We start from the raw sequence: 6,175 nt of genomic DNA, 5'->3' as shown, positions 1-6,175 counted from the left end.
CGCTGGCCTCCTCTGTGGGGAGATGTGGACCGGCGGCAGGAGCAGCAGCCTCAGTGGTGGGGGGAGCAGCTGCTGGTAGGACCAGGGTCTGGGAGCCGCCTGCTACGGACTGGTCCAGGGTGAGGCCCTCTGGGACACCTCTGGATGGCAGTACCGGGGCCACCAGAGGAGCGCTGGCGGATGCCACAGTGCCCTGTAGGACGTCACGCTCCTTGCCCCCATTCGTCCAGTTGTACCTAGAATTCATACAGGATTAACACCTTGAAGACGTAACTGTGTTACAGGAGACATCTTAGTTGAGTGTGATACTCACCACTGGGTGAGTGTACTCTGGTTGACCTCAAACAGCTGGAGCTTCTGTTTGAGGATCAGGCTGGCCAGCACGCTGTCTCTGATGACGGAGTAGCTCCTGAGGATCAGAGTCCAGCGGCTGATCCGAGCTCCTGCCAGAGAGCAGCTCTGGGGATGGAGCCGACACAGCCGGATGAAGAGGGCCTCCACCAGCCTGCTGGTGTCGGGCCTCGTGGAGGGCCCGCTGGCCTGACTGTGGAGACACCTGCAGAGAAACAGGAAGTCAGAGGAGGAGCCACTGAACTCCGATTCACTTTACAAGCAGACCCTAATATCGCTTACCTATTCAGGCTCTCCACACCCAGAGTGGAGTCATTGGGTGCGTGGGTCGGGGCAGACTTGGCCTTCTTGAAACGGCCCTTAGTGAGCTTGGCCCTGTAACGCTCGGGGTAGTTCACAGGGGCCTTGTCTCCCTCTGGGAGTTGCTCCCACAAGGCCAAGAGATGCCCCTCACGTGCCACTGTGAGCCGTACCGTCACAGCCACCCCCACCAGACATCGGACCAGGTTCAGCACATGCTGGTACCCCGGTAAGCCAGCTGGGCCAACGCACTCCTACAGAGGGCAGGAGGACCTGTTTCATTCATCGTGAGGCTTTGAGGACGGAGGTGAAGGACAAAGGTCAAAGGATCACGTACCAGCTCCGTGGCAGCACTTTGGATGTCAGCTAGCGGTCGGGGCTGTGAGGCGGCTGTCAGGGAATACTCATCAGGAGACGGGTAGCCCTGGAAGCCCTCATCAACCCCTTCCTCCACCATCTCCTCCTCCGTCTCCTCCTCTGGTATCTCCTGCAGCGCCCGGCCGGTCTGGGAGTACAGGTAGTTGACCCCGATCAACTCTCCTGTGGCAGGACAGAAAACCAGATTAAGAACAGTCAAATGTCCTCGCACCTCCTAAACTCCTCCCTCAGCAGGTACCTGTGTAGTCCATGGTCCGGGTGTAGGTGTGAAGCAGCCTCATCCTGGCCAGGCGTTGGGACAGCTGGTTCACACAGTGCACGAGCTCGCTGCTGTAGCTGCGCTGGTGCTGCTGCTGGTACTGCTGCGGCTGCTGCTTCTGCTTGTAGCTCCGATCCACCGCGGCACGCATGCGGTCCTCGTTCCACCGCGTCAGGCCCTCCAGCAGGTAAATCTGGAAGTGCATGGCGTTGGCACTGGTTCCTGGACCGTGACAGAAGAGTGAGGTGAGAAGAGACTCTCAGAGAACATTAACTTGTGAGGCTCCAGACACTCACCAGGGATGAACCTGTTGAGGTGGAGGTGGAACGACTCCAGGGAGGTGGAGCCGCGGGCGCAGCGGTACAGCGGCAGGCTGACTCCTCCCCGGGTCAGCCAGCCCGTCCTGGTGTACAGCTGCAGCCCCGGTGGGTCCTGGAGGCACTGCACGTGGTGGCGCTGGGTGCTCCAGATGCCCTTCACCCTCTCCTAGTCCAGCAGCAGGATGCCCATGGTGTCCTTGGCCGCCTTGAAGTGGTGGCCGAGTGACTTTTTCTTTGCTCCGTCCCGATGCGCGCAGACCGGCGTCGGAGCTCTGCGGACATATTGAGCACCCCTGCATTCAAACATTGAATGGCCAAGTTTTTTTCAGCGTGAGAAATACGATGTGTGCGCGCACCACACTTTGGGAATCCCTGTGTTAGAGCACTACCCAGGGATGCCAAACTACATGCCTCCCAAAGCAGCCCAAAGACGGTGGATGATCTTTGAGACGTATTGGAAAACCACCAGGTCACAGTGGAGCTGATGCGGAGCAGTCGGCAAGAGGTAAACAAGCCAAGGTGGACTAAGGACCCCGTGACTCCACCACCACTACACCGCCAGATTCCACAAGTGGGACAGGCCCGACCGCCGCCCCAGCGTCGACCCCTCGTGAATCCGGACCGCCGGAAGTGCTTCACCTGTGGCCAAGAGGGCCCCTTAGCTTTGAATTGTCCGGTGAATGACGTCTTGATGCCGACGGCAGGCTCATCAGATCCACAACAGATGGCCGGCAGCTACCTAACCACTTGCTGGGCCCATGAGGGCGCAAGGGCCCCAAAACTTCCCGTCAGAATAGAGGACGAGGATGCAGAAGCCCTACTGGACTCGGGAGTGCTGTCACTCTCTTACGACCGGGCTGACAACTGGCACCGGGGCCCCTATCCCAGTCTCCTGTGTCCATGGGGATTCGCGGAATTATCCCACCACCCACATTAAGGTTCAGACCATAATGTGAACTTTTGAAGTCATGGCGGGAGTGGTAGAAAATTTGACGGTACCAATGCTGATTGGTCGGGACTGCCCCATATTCTGGCGTTTGTGGGCCGACAGGATGACGAGCAACAGGAGAAACCGAAAAAACAGACCTCGGAGCACCCAGAATACCAAATTGCTACATGCCTGTGCAGCACCATCTAGCCCGACTGGTTCATCAGCAGAGCAAACGGACGAGGAAGCCCAGGCCCCAGCAGAGGCCCCAGCAAGGGAGGACCCACCACCGACTGAGGCCTCATCAAACGAAGTGTTTTCTGAGTTCCCCATGGCCGAAGAGGAAAATGCTGTCGGCCCAGGACAGTTTGGGTCCGCACAGTTGGAAGACCCCAACCTTGAACAAGCCAGACAGAACCTGACGGTGATCGAGGGGAATCCTGCAGAAGGGGTGAGTGTTACCCCCTTCCCCCATTTCTCTGTGAAAAATGGACTCCTGTATAGGGTAGCTAAGCTGGGGGAACTTGTTGTTGAACAGTTGTTGGTCCCTAAACGCTATGTTCCAAAAGTGTTGTACTTGGCCCATTCACACCTGTTGGGAGCTCATCTGGGAGTAGAGAAGACCTATGACAGAATCCTGGGCCGCTTCTACTGGCCAGGCGTGAAGAGGGCTGTCCAGGACATACGTTTTATGAAAAGACACTTTATTTTGCGCTACGTCTCTGAGTCTCCTGATTTTATACCGAATCACACCTCCAAGTCCCCCGGGTTGCCACAACATATAGAAACCACGTTAACAAACGGCATCACAACTTACAACATGTGTTTGGATTCTATCAGAGGACTGACATCCGCTGGGAGACGGGCAGCTGCTGCAGACGCAGCAGGTTGACTCCTCTGGGCAGGTGGAGCTACGTCATAATGATAAAAAGGAAAACTAATTTAATGATTTTGTCTGTTAAATGCAATAACAAAGACACAGTAAACTGGATTGTGGGGTCTTCACCTGAAGCAATTGAAAGCTCGTAGTGAGCTACAGCCTGAATGAGCAACACAGAGAATCATCAGGACTCATCTGGACCACGAGACCCACAGAGCAGCGCTGGTCCACTACTACGTACCTCCGAGAACGCTACTCAGCCCAGAGGAAGATGAGGAGGCCATGGGGGAGGATGTGGAGGCAGGGTTTTTCCTGGGTCAAAATGGGTCTTCGGTGCTCCCAAAAACCGTCTATTTGTGCAGGTCAGGCTGTTGAGTGTGTGACCAGCAGCTGGCCGCTCGGTCCATTCGCACACCTCACAGTTGCGTATTAATCAGACAAGAAGACACGCTTATCAACTCCAGTGTTTCCCCTACCATTATAACAGGGTGAACACCCCCCCCCCCCCCCCCCGGCAACAACTCATCTCGGCTCGTGCGCGCCAGAGCTCCGATGCCGGCGCGCGCCTCGCTCAGCGGTGATGCGCGCACACAGCTTAGGGCACCAACATGGCTAGCGGCACTAGTCCCGCCCCCCTGAAGCTGTAAACCTAGGGGAAACACTGAACTCGATTACTATTGATCAAAACAGAACGAGGGTTCGGCTGTCATACCTGCAAACTTGTCACCTTTCGGTGAAATTCACCTTTTTGAACTCAAAATAGGTCATCCACGTGAATCGTGGAGATCCGAAGAGTTTTTGTTTTCGGGGGTCACCTGGCCCGCTGCCGTTGAGATTGCAGTGAGACGCGGAGAAAAGTGTGAAGTGGTGCTCTTCGCAATAAAACATCTTTGATGGGACGTGTCGCGTCTCGGCCAATCAGCGTTCAGATGTCTTCAGCGTTTGGGGGTTCAGGTTAGCTTGAATGTTAGCCCGCTACATCTACTCCTGTCACGCTGCACGGTGTAGCGATGCTAACAAAGTACCCGTACGTTAAACACGATGTGATTTAGCATATTTTTAGTATCAATACTTCATTAAGAGAGCGATCAGAGCGCACGCGCTGCTCCGTGTCGAGCTGTCTGCGCACACTGCGCTGCGCAGCTCACAGCCAGAGAAGAGGCGGAGCTTAGAGACTTCGGCTTAAACAATAAAAAGATGCCAGAAGTGAAATGTTTGTCTGTAAAGTTGTGTAACTCTCCAGCTGCTCATCCTGATGAACTGTGGATCATCTGGTCAGAGACTAACGGCCTCATAGTGTATAATCAATGCTATGATGGAACCATGTAGTTTCATTCATATCTGGCTGTATGAATACTCATATTACTGTCATTTGTTAAGTGTTGAACAAGTTGGTAAAAAGTGAACCATACAGATGTTTTATTTATTACTATTATAGATAAATATACCAGTCTCGTATTTATGGTACCATATTGTTTGTATGGTGTATTGAATTCTGGTATCGGGTATCATGATATTTATGGCAGGTATGTAATATGTATAGAAGTTATAATATGAGTATCGTGACAAACAGGTAGAGACAGAACAGATTCATGGGAGAAGTCCATGAGGACTATTCAGGCAAAAAAAAAGGAAGTTGGTTCATGAATGACTTTAACCATATTATATATAATGACAATGTATATGTGATGATTCAGTTTAGTTATGGTTTTGTTGTGTGCCTTTTTGTGTTTTTCTTCTGTCTCCTCCTCCCTTCTCTGTTTTCCTCTGCAGGCCTGGTGTGTGACAGGGAGTTGGCTGGCTCCTCCCAGCAGCAAGCGAGGCACACCTGTTTCCACTCACCTAATCACCTGTGTATAAAGGCCTAGTCCTCTTGCCACTTCCCTACCAGATAATTCCTTGTGTTCGACCCTACGGTGTGTCTCGCTGCTATCCTGGGTTTTGCCTCCTGTCTCTGACGTCTCCGTGCCAGCCAGCTTCCTGCCTCCACTGCCTTTTTCTTTGCCTCTGCTTATCTAAGAATAAACTTTTGCTTGTGATCATCTCTCTAAGTCTTTTGCTTTGGGGTCCAGTATCTCTAGGCCGTAACAGAATTATCTGGCCAAAGTATGGACCCGCAGAGACTGAGAGAATTAAGCAGGCTCTTTCCTCACAAGGAGCTCGTGTGGGCAGCACGAACGAGCTCTGCAAGGAATCATGGAATCCTCCAGAACCTTGATGCCGGTGTAACTCAGCTCAGCAGCCGCCTGACCCAGTTTTCCACCCAGCTCAACGTTCTGACGGCTCCAGCTCCTGCTTCACCGCCTCCAGCTCCAGATATTCAAGTCATTCATCCCGGCCAACCCGTGAACCATTCATCCCCACCCCTGTGAGGTATTCAGGTGATTCAGGGACATGCAGTCAGTTTCTTCACCAGTGCTCCCTAGTCTTTGATCAGCAGCCTTTAACTTACTCCTCTGACAGAACTAGGATAGCTTTCGTTATGAGTTTGTTATCGGGTAAAGCGTCTGCATGGGCGGTGGTCATAGCCAAGGGTAATCCAGCTATCTATAACTCCTTTCCTGTGTTTGAGACCGAAATGCTTAACGTTTTTGACCACCCGCTTCAGGGTAAGGAGGCCGGTAATCGACTCCTTTCTTTACATCAGGGTTCAGAGTCAGTCTCTACATACTCCATTGATTTCCGCATTCTTGCAGCAGAGAGCGGGTGGGGTGAGGCGGCTCTACAGACAGTTTTTCCGTGGATTAAACGAGGAGTTA

This window comes from Pseudoliparis swirei, chromosome 5, assembly GCF_029220125.1.
Source record: "Pseudoliparis swirei isolate HS2019 ecotype Mariana Trench chromosome 5, NWPU_hadal_v1, whole genome shotgun sequence".
Lineage (NCBI taxonomy): Eukaryota > Metazoa > Chordata > Actinopteri > Perciformes > Liparidae > Pseudoliparis > Pseudoliparis swirei.
Note: the sequence above shows the minus strand (reverse complement) of the source record.